This window comes from Rattus norvegicus, chromosome 2 (assembly GCF_021556685.1).
Source record: "Rattus norvegicus strain SHRSP/BbbUtx chromosome 2, alternate assembly SHRSP_T2T, whole genome shotgun sequence".
Classification (NCBI taxonomy): Eukaryota; Metazoa; Chordata; class Mammalia; order Rodentia; family Muridae; genus Rattus; species Rattus norvegicus.
The window spans coordinates 199736306-199749995 of record NC_141535.1 but is presented as its reverse complement, the minus strand read 5'-3'; the positions used below and the strand labels follow the sequence as shown (position 1 = coordinate 199749995).

The window sequence follows — 13690 nt, the reverse complement described above, 5'->3', positions numbered from 1 at the left end:
GTATCCAGGATTAATAATGATATTTTCCTGTTGTCACTTCCAATACCACCCAAGCAAAATGTGGGAATTTATATGAACTATTGTATAAAATGTGGATGGAAACCAGATATAAATGTTTGCAAAACCGGCAACAGAAAATATATTTTCCATCTCAACATATTAAACTATGAGATTGACTAGTGTTATTCCACCTAAAAGCAATGTTTTGACTGTCATTAGATTAACGGATCCTTTAGGCTCTTGCTACCATGTGATATATCCAGTATCTATTGAGCTGATGACAAAAACTATGATATTATTATAAAATGTATTTCTCTCTTGCCACATGCCTTTTCTGCTTTCAGTTGCCTCTTCTCGCCGAGTATTTATTAAGATAATAGAGGAAACAGAAGAAGCAGTGCTACTGGCAATCTCAGCAACTCCATGGCACTTACATTGTTCAATAAACCTAATAATCTTCATGGGCTAATTCTGACTTATGGCTGTCCGCTTCAGTAAATCAGGGTGATTTTCTCTAGTGAATAATAGAGGAGTTCGGTGTGCCAGGACCTTAATTAAAGAGCCACTCTCTTAGTCTTGATCTCATTTTAATTTACAGGGTAATACTACAATAATATCACTAATGGAAGGTACATTAAAGGGCATCAAGTAGCATTAACTGTATTAAATTATGGTACTTGCGTTAATTAACTGCTGAAGGAAGATGGTTCTAATGGCCAAGAGTTCGTCCAGTGCAGAAATAAAGCGTACCTGAACGAGAGGTGAGAGGAGAAACGAAGAGGACATGTTTGTTCTGAACATTTTTCCCCATACAGACAGGGTTAAATTCAAAAGTCATTCAGTCTATAGTGTCCAAAATGTTTCTGAGTTACACAGTGGGAGGCTTAGGTTTTCAAACACCGTGTTTCTGTCTGAGCACTCTTTCCGCAATTAAGTTAACTAAACCTGAATCCTTGTCAGATGCACGGGTTTCTATCAGAATATAAAGTCCATATTCTTCTGTGCTTCCTGGAGGTAAGATTGAGGAAGTAGTGTGATTTATTATAATAGTTTTTTTTAAATCTGAAAGATAAATGAGCATTTGATAATAAGCTCATTTGTTTTTGAGATGTATGATCAGCAATGTATCAAACTACTGGCTTTGGACATTGGATAATAGAATGTCTCTTAACAGCATAAACAGGAAGGTAGACTTAAAGGAAGTATTCACATCTGATCAGCATCCCAGTTTCTTGTATTTGAAAGTCCATTCCTAGCAGTGACCCACACCTTTCGATGTAGTGAATGCTGTTCTCATCCCATCCGGTGCCTGCTCTCCTTCCTTTACATGCTGGCTGGCACAGTAACGAATACTCTCCAGTATTCTTCTCTGTAGCTTAGCTTTCTCAAGTTTACATTGAGTCCAGTGCAAAGATTTTAGAAAGTATCAGAAATATGTAATTAATAAGTTTCAAGTGGATTTTGTTAAATGCTGTAGTTATAACTACATTTGCCATGGAATATATAATATGTTAGACACTGTGATAAATTTCTAACTTAAACATTACAGATATGTACACATAAGATAAACATAGTATGTGTGGGACTCAGTGCTCTCTTTGATTTCAGACACCCCCTGAAAGTTTTGAAATGTAACCTTTTCCCAGTTACAGAAATCAAATATTTTATTAATTAATTAATAAATTAATTGTCAATTTACTTACTTTCTTTCCTGTTTCCAGTGGTGCTTTCCCCTAGGAATGACTCTAAGGATATTAGGACAGAAGCCCTATTTTAACATATATATCCTGACCATAGTTTCCTGCCCCTCCTCTCCTCCAAGCCCCACCACCCAACTCCCCTCCTTCAGACCCCATCCATTCCTCCTCCCTTTCACTTCAGAAAAGAGATGGCCTCCATGGAGATCAACCAGCCATGGCATATCAAGTTGTAGTGAGCCTGGTGCGTCTTCTCCTATGGAGACCAGACAAGGCACTCCAGTAGGAGGAAAGCATCCCAGAGGCTGGCAATAGAGTCAGAGACAGCTTCCGCTCCCACTGTTGGGACAACTGTAAAATATATGTGGAGGGCTTAGGTCAGGCCTGGCCAACCCTGTCTCCTTTGCCAGAAGACAGGGTATGAAACAGGACAGTGACAAAGCTAACTATATTACCAGGGTGTCACAGGGAGAACAGCTCCATATCTTCCCACTCCCAGGAGTCATACTTAGCACTCAGAACCATAACCAATGAAATATCACCATCTTGGAGTTTATGTAAGTAGAACAAGGCCAAGAAGTTAGTACCCAAACTATATATTCTTGAGTAAGCAGAAACATTTGTGAATGGTACTAGAGAGATATCTCAGCAGTTCAGAGCACTGACTATTCTTCCAGAGGTCCTAAGGTTTGATTCCTTCTAGACAGCTAAGAAGTATTGATAATTCCACTTTGAGGCAAACCATGCCCTCTTTTTTGACCCCTATGGGCACCAGAGACACACATGGTATGTTAACATAAATGCAAACGAAGTGCCCATTTAAAAATATTTATAAATGTTTCAAATATATAGACAATTTTGAATTTTAAAAATATTTGGAAAACATAGTGTCATACTAAAGCCTCTACTTTCAAAGCTACAAAAGGTCAGTTTTTGTGCAGGTTCCCTAAATGTCATTCTTAGCCAAAGTTAAAATAAATTGCCAAAATCTTTACATCTCCCTTCTCATGTTGAAAGCATCATGCCATACACTTCGAGAAGAGCAGACACCTTTGTTTTCTCGTCCGCGATTAGTTCTAATCGTTGAACCTGGGCTTTGTACCCACTTAGCAGATTCTGCTTATATAGCATCTCCCTTTTCTCTGTTATCAACTTACATTTATTTATCGTCCATCATGGGACAGATGCAGTGGACACACAGCAATGCACACAGCAAAGCCTCTTCTTGCAAAAGGCTATGCCTGGAAGGGCATAGGCAACATTAGCCAAGGGTTCCTAGTCTTTGCTTCTTGTGTTTTTCATTATTACAACAAATTTAAAATTGGGTAACTTTTAAACAAAACAGGCTTGTTTATATCTCTGTTCTGAGGGCTCACAGAGCTGTATCTGATGACTTCTTGGAGGGCATGGTCCCAAGGCAGCCCAGGGTGTGAATCTTCTGGTCCTGCTATTCTCTAAAGCCAATAGAATTAAATTGAGGACACTCACTTTGGTCACCTTATTTAATCCTAACCGCTTCCAAGGCCTCATGAAATTATTTAATTATTATTATCATTAAAAGCCATCATCAAGTTATTTCTATCCTCTTAATACTGCACAGTGGGTTAAAGTTCAGTACACGAACTTCCTGGCGATACATCCAAATCACATCTAATTCATAGCACTGCATGAACCCTTTTAGATAAAAGAACTACTAATTTAATGAGAGAAGACTACTAAAAAGTTTGACATTTGTACAATATCTTGAAATGTGTGGTGCAGTGTGCCAAGCAGCCTAGGTGGATGGATATTCTAGGCAGACAAATTATGCACGGCCCAGCACAGCTTGTTGAGGAATTCCAGACAGGAAATGAAGTGCAGAATCCTGGGAGATTCCTTCCCATCTTCTCCCAGCGGATCATCATCATCTTTAAGAAGTGCTAAAGAATTTCTACATCTTACTCTTGCAGTTGCTCATGTTATAATACATCTAAATTTATGAATTTTCACATGAGAGTTGAACACAGAGGAGAAACGCTTTAAGGCGGTAGTAGAAAATATTCCATTGTGCAAATACTGAGAGCTGTAACATTTGTTTAACTTAGAAGCAATTATGACTCCCAGACCTGGTGCTCAAGTTGAGAGTCAAGAAAGGCTCTTCAAATCCTTGGAAGTCAGCACAGAGTGATGGTTTGAGATTCTCTTGTAGAGGCGGTAGGGCTTCAAAAGCAATTACAGTCTGAGCAAAGACTGGGGGAGAGATTCCTTAATCCGCTGAAGCGATGTCATGCTACTGAACTACTGAAGCAGGTTTTTATGCAATCAGTGGGTTAGTTACGTCTTTGTATTATACCACTCCATGTTTCACAGTAGGAAACCAAGTTGAGATTCCAGTTCAGACTTTTAAACAGGCACTCTACTGTTCCAAAGAGGTGTAGATTAGAAATTCTCCAACTATATGGAGGGAGTAAAACTTGGGCAATGGATCACCTTTATTTTTTTTTAAAAAGTCATGTATAAATCATTTACACTGATGTCTAAAGGTGCTGTCCAAAGGAAACTGAGACATAATCTTAAAAGAAAAATCAAGTTAGAGGCAAATGTGCTCCTTGACAAAATGTGAGTAATGACTCTTAGCATTTGTACAAGCTTCAGCTTCTAAGATTCTTGCTGTTTGTTTACTTCTATTGGTCCTCACAAAAGACTTGCAAGACACATGGATCTAACTTTGTTCACTGGCGAGAAAATCGAGGATGGTTCATGGCTTTGTTTTTTCTGACATCACTCACATATAAAGTTATCAGTCAGCGATGGTCTGTAGTCCAAGCTTTTGCATCCACAGTGGCCTACATGGAGCTTAATAAACTCAGAAGACTCAGGAAATCCCTAAAGGATATACCACTGTACAGCAGAACAAACCATTACATCTCTGCCATTTTTGGTGTGTTGAGGGGTCACAGACTCCATGGTTTTTGCTGCTTGCTCTAGCACTACACCAGGTTGTTCTCTGCTTATCTGCTTTCTGGCTTCTTAGTTTTACTTTGATCCATTGTCAAGGTGAAACTGAGCTAAATTACGCTACTATATTAGATGTAGCGATTTTACTGCCAAAGTAAAATTATGATACTATCTTACTTCCTTGGAGAAGAAATGAGTTGAATCTTCTGAATATTTTCTTCTATGTTTCTCTGAAAATTTAAGTACCTACAACTGTATTTCATTAAAATAAAAACAGAAAATTATTAAATAATCAGAAATACAACAGGTCACTGATATTAATGGATGAAATTGGAAATGGTGAGTCATTACTAGCCCTTTTAAAAGCAATCTCACCTTTTACGTGAGGGCCTCCAGCTTTCCTGTTGATGCTGTACAGCACTATCTGTCCTTTAGAAGCTCCCTGAAGAAGTGCACTGCCCGTTTTGTAACATGCAATTGTATACGGTTACATTAAATGACCCTATCACACGGGTGTTTTTTCCAAGCTAAATGGATTTTTCACCATTCTACTAGCATCAACATTTTCACTCGCTTTCTTTTTAAAGGGGGAACGAAGCTCCATAGCTAAGAATAACTAAATAAAGATGCGATGACCACAAAATAAAAATAAAAGTCAGCACTGATCAGTCGATCACTCAGGCAGTGAGAATGCTTGAGAGAGAACAGCTGGTTTGAGCACTCGCTTTGGGAGACAGTAGGGAGGGGGCAGTCTGACTTGAAGCATATTTTTTAAATCCTTGAAAATTTGAACTGTAAAGAGAATCTACACACAAACATCTCCTTTTCCTTTGAGATTTCTGCCATTAAAAGCAGAGGATGTACCTAATGATGCCTTTATTTAAACTGTGGACTTCATTAGGATGCAGGAATGCAGCACAGTCTAAGAACTTGTCTTTTTATTCTTCCTTCCCAAATGCTAAAGATTCTTCTTAAGATAGTAGATCATTAAAAAATGTCTTTTTTTAAAAAAATAAACAAAGATATTTGAAGAAACTACCACTTAATAAAGTGGTAAAAGAAATTAACCTAGCATTTGTATGGGAAGATACAACCACATTGACAGATCTGAAAAACAGCCAGGTATGAACTTGGGGCTCCTGTCTAATGTGTAGAGCCATATTCTGTGTTTTAATTCCTAATTTAGTGGTTGACATTATCCCCCAACAGTGTTGCAGTCAGAGGGTGTGTGTGTGTGCGCGCGCGTGTGTGTGTGTGTGTGTGTGTCTGTGTGTGTGTGTGTGTGCGTGTGCGTGTGTGTGTGTGTGTCTGTGTCTGTGTGTGTGTGTGTGTGCGCGCGCGCGCGCACATGGGTGCATGTTTGTTCAAGTGCACCCTCAAAAAAATCATGTCAATTCAAAGATCCTGACCCAATGCATTAAAGTTGAGATAGGTACTCTGATGGTTCTCATTAACACTGCAGTTGTGCCAAAAATAATAGATATTCTGTTGGAAACACAATGAGAGTAAATAAGTGAAACTATTAAGGTTTCAAAATAATTATCAATCTTAATGATTTATTGGCTATGAGTCAAGAGAAGTAAGTCCTGTACTAATGACAACTGAAGAGCTCAGAGTCAGTCAAAAGAAACAGAAGTAGCATCCCCCTTCTACAAAATGGGGTATTTTCATATACTCCTCAGAATTAATCCTCAAATATCCTAATGCTCAAATACTTTTGAGAAACCCTCACACATATTTTCTTCTGTAAAAACCACAATACTGAATACAAATTAAAGTCTCTGGGCTGTTGGACAATAAATATTACCATTTTATTTAAGTCAGAGTCTTTAAAAGCACACTTGATTGAAGTGTATGTATGGAAGGGGTGTGTGCACGCATGGGCATGTTCTTATACATGCATGTACATTTAGAAATATGTGTTGGGGTAGCAAAATTTCTCATTATTAAACTAGATAATTAAACTTTTATTGTGATAATACAAAATAAATTAAAGCATCTGTGGGCTGTGTGAGTGAGCATACATGTGTGTGAATATGCACGTGTATGTTTGCATTTGTGCTTGAGTATGCACATGTGTGTTAGAATATGTGTATGTGTGCTTGCACACATGCCTGGGTGTGTAAACAGTGCAAAAGAACAGATTGATTTTTCAGAGCAAACTAATTTTAGCTCTCATCCTCTCTACACTGTTACTACCATAGGTAAAGGCTAGCTTTGATATGGACTTTGATCAATTTTTGCTGCATCTTTTTTTTTTTAATCTCACAAAGTGCCATGTGTCTTTTAGGAATCATAAGAATTAAGTACCGAGTTGGAATAGATAAGAAGGATTTTTTTCTGTTTTGGTTTAGGCTAGAGAAATTATGGCGGGAGCCTTAGCATGTAAAATATGAACTATCAAGTGGAGCAATGTGGTGTGCTCTGAGATAAATAGAGATGCTAACAGCTTTCGATCTCTCAGGCTGTGAGTTCTTTATACTCTATACAGTGAGTTAAAACCATGCACTTAAAGGAAATTAAGATTAGCTAGTAGCTAATATATATTTCCATTTGTTTGGGTGATATTCTTAAGCTTACGGAGTATTTTTAGTTAAATGAACAAGTTCGAGCCCAGTAAGACAGAGCTAAGGGTTATTACCTTGTCTCAGACTCCTGTTGCTGTCCTGGTTGCTTTTACTCATTTGAAGCTACCAGAATATCAGGCGAGCAATGCTGTTACAACATATTGGTGACATCCATGTGTAATTATAGATCCTTCAGAGCTGCTGGGAACAGAGAACAGATGGGGGGGAGGGTGGGCCAAGAAAGGACGGGAGGGGGAGTCTAAGAGGTCAAAGATTTGGCAGGTTGGAGAGAGACAGCATGATGAACTCCTGTACTGTGTTTTATATAGGCAGTGTGTGTGCCAAATAGGGAGTCATAACATTACAAAATCACTTATTTTAGAACTGAAAGAAATCACAGAAATAATTTCATCTAACTCCCTTTTCAGACTGAAACAGAAAATAGTTGAGTGAATTGGCTAGGAACAATATTGTTGTATAACTAGAATCTAGGCCCAGAATGTATTGGTGTTTTACTGGTTGACCTGTACCTAGAACTAGGGCCGATGCCTATTAGAAACTCAGTGAAGGACTAGTAGAGACCTGAGGGCAATTTTGTGGAGCACTCTTCATGCATCACATATTCATTTGGCATATCGGGACGCTGTCCTTTTGTCATCCCGTGCCAGTCTTTGCTTATTTCACACATAAGAGCAAAGGAATAGGAGAAAATCCTGTTTTTTTCCTCAGGGGATGAGTTGATAATGCTATTTCACCCAACTTCACCAAACACACAAAGCTTCAGATTTCAACCACTGTCCAAACTTAAGGAATATAATTTAATTATCTCAGGTACCAATATAAATGTCATAACAAGAGGATAAGTGAATACCATGACACACAGCTACAAACTATTTGTGTTTCTGGTCCTTTCTAGAATACTCAGTGAGGATGGGACAATCTCCAACAAATGGGTTCGAAAAACTAGACACTAACAGATAGAAAGACAGAAGTATGAAGAAGAGGAGGAAAGGGAAGGAAGGAGAGAGTGCCTTAAACCACATAACTAATTTTAAATGGATCAAAGATCTAAAGGTTAGTGCTGAAAGTATTAAGCCTTTAGAGAAAAACACAGGGTAAAATTTCATGACGTCAAATCCAGCAAAAATGTCTTAGACCAGATACTAAACAGTCAACAAAAGAAGCAGCTTGAATTTTGCCAAGTTAAATATCTGTGTGTTTCAAAAAAAAAAAACATTATGAATAGGGTAGAAAATCAGCCAATAGAATGAAGGTCTTGAGGCAGTGGTGGGTCTCCAGCTCCACTAGGGCTTCTCGGATACGCTCCAGTTCTCAGAGCTCCGCCTGTCACTTCTGCCACTGGAGATTTGGGGAGTCATCAGGTACCAGACTTTGAGATGAGGCTTTTCTATGCCCCAGGGAGACTCATTGCGAGAATAAGATAAAACCTGTTAAAAGTGTGTTAGTGTTGATATCAAATAATATGGTGAGCAGATTATTCATCTCAGCACTAAAAGGATGTTAAATAAATAAAATCCTGAAATGTGTAATAGAATTATGAGAAAAATAGGATGGGAAGTCTGGAATGGTCTGTAATTGTGAAAAGAATGGGGTCCATTTTACACACTGCAATAACCATTTTTTTCTATCCTTTTAGAAAAAGATTAATTTTATTTATGTGAGAGCACTGTGGCTGTCACCAGGCACACCAGAAGAGGGCATCGGATCCCATTACAGATGGCTGTGAGCCACCATGTGGTTGCTGGGACTTGAACTCAGTATTTCCGGAAGAGCAGTCAGTGCTCTTGACTTCTGAGCCATCTCCGGCTCTTTTTCTATCTTAAGAATAACTTTGGAGTAAGATAGCTCAGAGGGCAAGGCGCTACTCCACAGGCCGTAAGTCCAGTTTGCATCCCCAAAACCTAAATGAAAGGCAGGTAAGTGTGGTCGCCTATCTAATATAATGTTCTTGTTGAGGAGACAGAGAGTCCCAAAAGCAAGCTAGATATATAAATTAGCCAAGGGAATTTAGTGAGAGACCCCACCTCAGTGTATCTCAAGGAGATGGGTGGAAGAAAATACTTGAAATCAACTTTGGGCCTCTCATATGTACTGGCATACACATGAACTGACATGTATTCAGACACACCTACATAAACTCATATACACCATAGTATACACAAAAGAGAATAACTTAGTCTGGGGTTAAGAATCAAAAAAGTAACCCATTACTTTTAGTTTACTTGAAATGATATTATAATAAACGTGGGAACACAGTAGTTGGTGTATTACGAAGGAATGAGCCGAGGCTCAGACAGACTCCGTGACATCTAGTCCCAGAACTGTAATGTGGAAAGGTAATAATCTCTTCCCTGTGTATTTCTGGTGAGTTTTTTATGTGTAACGATGTAAAAGGAGGAAGAAGAAAGGAAAAACCAGATGTAAGCAGTTGCCTAGTTTGTGCTTGCTACTTTGTGGTACTGTGCCTTTCCTCCAGAGAAAGATGAATGGTGGTAGCTCCTGTCTTCAAGATGCTGCCATCTGCATGGACTGACAGATACTTCAAAAGGAAAATTACAAAACAACATGATAAGGTTTCTGTGGCAACATTGGACAGGATGAAGGGTGCCAGTCCATACTTCTGGGAAGAGAGAAGCTAGCCAAAAGACATCCTGCCCCATCAAGGCTATCACAATTGACTACTACTGTAGTGAAGCAAAGGTATTTGAAGTGATCATGATTAATAAAAAAAAGTCAACATTGTATAGCAATTCAAACACATGCTATGGTACCAAGTAAATATACAACACATTAGACACATTTTTCTTCTCATTTCTATAATATAAGCGTATCTCAAAAATTAGTCCACAGTAGATTTGTCTCAGACATAGGGAAGAATCGAGTCAAGTGTAGATTGGCAAGCTTGCATGCACACTGTGTAATCACACTGAATGGCAGGCTCAACTTCCAATACAAAGTTAATCCCGTTTTCATTAAATATAAATGTTCTTTATGGAAGACAAATGTCCTTCAGAAGCAGAGGGATCTCTCTCAGGGTTACATGTTGCCTCTTTGTTTAGAAGCAACGGGTTTAAAACAAGAAGCTTCTTGCAATGCTTCATCTTGTCCTCGATATTGATTATTCCATTACCTTTCCCACGAACAACAGCGGAAGTAAAGATTCCTGTAGGGTTTTACTTCCAAAATAAGATGCCGAAGGAAATCACATGCCACAGGTGAATTTTTGACACATAGTAAAATAAGAAAATATCACCACACGTGTGCCATGTTTGTTAACCAGCTCTCCTTCTCATGAAAAGGCCGCAGTGGCTTTTTGCTAGCTAAACCCTCTATCCACTGATAGATAAAATGTAGAAAATTATTAACTTAAATTTTGTCTCAGTGCCTTAGTCCCTTCAACTATAAGACAGACAAAGCCTACCGTAAACAACAGGTGGGAGCTTATTAACATAAGTGAAATGAAAATACATACTAAATACATATTTTATCTTAACTGTAACCCTCATGAATGCAGCCAGAATGTGGCATCATCACATTGAAAGAAACTGTGTTTATTGTTAATATTATTTCTTCCAAGACCTACAACACGTCGTCTTTATCTCCACCAGATAATTATTGTTTTCTTTAGCACTACTTTTACCTTTCACCCCACGGGCTGAGTTCATAACTATACTAATATATAATAATTCATATTGATTCATACTCTACCGAGTTGTCATTAATGTCATCTTGTGTGTTTCCAGATTAATCACTATTGATTGCTCAATAGGTAGAAATTTCTGTGAAATTAAAACTTTCAGGGACCAAGAGAGTAGAGCAGTCATTTTTGTAAGATGGCTCCTGGGTCCTGAGTGAATACTGTTAAGTCATATCCTATTTCCTCCGGGTCACAGGCGAGCATTTATCCTAACGGATGATGGATGGGCTCCTTTGACATTTTGCATGGATGGCTCTTGAGAATGAAAATCATACTTATAAAAGATTCATTGGTTCATTCTACAGTTCTTACATTGTCACCTTGACTCATAGTGACAGTATCATGATATTCATTGACCCTGATGGTCATTTCAAAGGGGTAGGAAATGTCTCAGGGTCCCTCTGAGAGAGAAATAGAGTTTCTTTCCCACAGGATATAATAACTAAGGCAATTTTTAGTTCTGTTTCTCCTTTGGCTTTAAGATTCCTATAATAGGCAGCAAAACCCCAGTGTCTAAGGGAGAGTCAGAGGTTACTAGTTTGAGAAGCAAGTCCAGGTTAGAGGAGAATCCGGGAGGTATGAGAGAATTGCAACGTAGTTTGAGCAGGTGACAGGGTACAATTATGTGGGTCAACTAAAGCGTACAACTAATAAGATTAAGAAGGAATTATGCTGTTAATAAATGTGACATTTAAAACCCAATTAAAATGAGCCATTCTTTTACTTTGCTTTTTCATTAGCGGTCTTACCTCACATCCATTTTGTGCAAAGGATAGCCCACTTTGCAGGTGCAGTGGCCTCCTCGTAAACAAGCTCTCGTGAGAGCCTGGTGATAAGTTACAAGCCATCTAAACCATTGAACAGTAACTGCGACTGACCTATCGGTGCCTGGGAAATTCTAACCTGCCAATGCTTTTGCTTCCTGGATGAATAAAGGAACAAGGTTGACTGAGGCATTAATAGAACCATAATTGCAGAGGCATTACCATAATCATAAGAGGAATGTCACAGTTCAGATTTAACTGCTTTGCACAAATAAAATGCTAAACTATAAAAACTGTAAAACATAGTTAGAGGAGGGCTCTGCACATTGAGATATGCGTCTTTACACTCAACTAATTAGTCGCTACTGAATGTTTTTGCTTTGCTCGGTGGCATGTGGTACATAAATCATTGCAATATGTTAAATGCAAATGGCTGTTAATAGAGGAACCATCTGCTCCGAGCCGGAGAGTTTGTTCAAAAGAATGTGGCGAGCCTACTTTGGATAATGTTGAAAAACTCAAATATCAAATTTCTAAAATGAGCTGCCTCTGTTAACCCCAACATTACTAATACTCTCCCGGCCTTTCAAGTTCTACCGATGCAATCCCAGAATGACTCCTCACAGTCTGTGCTGTTTAAAGCAACACCACAGGCTACTTCTAAAGGCAGCTTACCTCACCGACACATGTATCACACAGCACAGACACTTGAGACGTCTTAAAATTGTGCTCAGAAATTTAGAACAACCAGTAAATAATCGAACTGTCCTCTCCAAAGCATCTCTGCTACCATGAATAACACAGGCTCTCCATCCACATCCCTCCTGGAAGCTACTCATTTAAAGCTGTAGATCACTGGCACGCTGCTGGCTCATGATGAATTACCATGGGTATCATCAGGGTTTGCAACCTCCACCTACAATACTGTATTTCTCCAAAAGATCATCAGGGTAGAGGGGAGCGATGATTTCTTTCCCAACATGCTTTATTAGATGCTGTCACAGAGCATCCTAATAATGTCCATCGGACTCACCGGTGACACTGTAAAACATGGAAACATTAGCGCTAGGACAGGAATCAAAGTCTTCAGGTTCCCAATGTCATGCGCCACTTTGCTGCAGAAAAAAGCAAACCTCAATCCTGCCCTTTCTAATCAGCCCCTGGTCAAGGTCGCTCTCCGGATATTTAAGAGCAAGATGCCATGATGATCTATTATATTAATCCCCATTGGAAGTGTACTCAAATGATGTAATGGTGAAACAGAATCTTGGCCATGAAAAAACGAGTTTAGGAATTAACTATGGGGATGAAAATCTCCAGGCACACAACTTCTCTGAAGCCAGATACAGGTATGATTCTTGGCACACTGCTAACTTGGCTTTCTTGACCTTACTTTTTTCTCTTTCATCCCACCCATTTTTTTCTTCTTTTTGCTTTTATAGTATCTGATTTAAGACTGTGCTTTTGGGGATTCGCCTGCGGGAGAAGAGGCTGCAGGAGAGCTCATTAGCTCAGCAGATGTTCTATCCCTGGACGAATTATACAATGAAAGCTGCTTCTGAGGGCCACCAAAAAAGAGCCAGGGCTTTGTGGAGGTGGGCAGCCCTGCAGTGCAATATAAGCCCTGTATTTGTTAAAAGGGGATTTTTGTACTAAAAACATTTCCCTTTGTTTGTTCTCATGAAAAGAAGAGCCTCATGAAGGCTGCCCACATTTGATGACTCCATTTCAAAACGAACACTTGTCTATTTCCAAACGGGGCTGCTTCACTTGAAAGTTACACAAAACCATTCGGAGACGGAGAGGCTAGAGCACAATCAGACAAGCAATACCTAAAAGGCAGAACATGCTAGCTCTGAATTTGAGCTCAAATATTGCATTGGCTTCTAACAGTGATCCCGAGCAGGGATACAGTCCATGTTTTAGATTGTAGCTGGAAAGAAAGAAAGAAAGAAAGAAAGAAAGAAAGAAAGAAAGAAAGAAAGAAAGAAAGAAAGAAAGAAAAAA

At 38.9% G+C, this 13690-nt stretch overlaps 1 protein-coding gene across 7 annotated transcripts in view; it reads left to right on the top strand.

Moving 5' to 3' along the window:
• The window catches only part of Ntng1 (netrin G1), a 364316-nt gene that overhangs the window by 211311 nt on the left and 139315 nt on the right, over positions 1-13690 (top strand).